Source organism: Habropoda laboriosa, unplaced genomic scaffold, assembly GCF_001263275.1.
Source record: "Habropoda laboriosa isolate 0110345459 unplaced genomic scaffold, ASM126327v1 scaffold18, whole genome shotgun sequence".
In the NCBI taxonomy this organism is placed as follows: domain Eukaryota; kingdom Metazoa; phylum Arthropoda; class Insecta; order Hymenoptera; family Apidae; genus Habropoda; species Habropoda laboriosa.
The window spans coordinates 1,263,172-1,263,923 of record NW_017100152.1 but is presented as its reverse complement, the minus strand read 5'-3'; the positions used below and the strand labels follow the sequence as shown (position 1 = coordinate 1,263,923).

The window sequence follows — 752 nt, the reverse complement described above, 5'->3', positions numbered from 1 at the left end:
GACGCGGGCTGCCAGTCGGAAAGCAGCGTGCTTGCCCGGTGTTTGGGTCGCCTAGTGGCGACTGAGACCACGGCTACGGGATGATAAAGTTCCCGCGGGACTCGCTGGCGAGTAGAAGAGTCGGTGAAAGGAGGAGAAAAAGGGCGGCAGGATGGGCGGCGGGAGACGAGGAGCGCTGGTCCGCGACATAGGTGCGCACCGCGACGCCGTCGACGTGACGGCCACGTGCCCCCGCGGATGCCTCGCTGGCTGCTGCCACTAACTCTCTGCTTCGTAGTGTGTACTTCGTCCACGTAGATAGTTTTTTCTCTTACTTGTGGCGGTAATAAACCTGGCTAAGTGAGTGATTTCGCAGTGTGTAACGGTGAATTGCTACACGTTTATACAGTGCTGCACCGTGACTTCGAGGATGTTTGGTGTTCCTTATTCGATTAGCTCGTGCAGTTGTTGGAATTGTGGAGATCTTGGAACAGGTGGTATTATATGGAAAATTGTTTTTACCGTGAATCGAAATCGACGTCGCTGTCGAACAGGGTTTGGTTCTAGTGATAAGAAGTTGTGGTCGGTGAAAAAGGAGAGAGGAAGGACAGGCTAGCGCAGTGGTCATCACAAAATTGTGCGTTCAAACGCTCGATACAGTACGAGTTACCGTCCCTTCCGTCCGACGCGCGCGTACGAGGGCACGTGGTTGCTTCAGTTCACGGAGTGAATCTCTGCGTGTTTTCTTACTTGAAAAATACAAAGAAATACAC

The 752-nt window shown here is 52.9% G+C and overlaps 1 protein-coding gene across 1 annotated transcript in view; it reads left to right on the top strand.

Annotated features, from left to right (window-relative positions):
* LOC108575414 (LIM domain-binding protein 2-like) overlaps positions 1 to 752 on the top strand; it is a 106,646-nt gene that overhangs the window by 49,850 nt on the left and 56,044 nt on the right. The window lies entirely within an intron of this gene.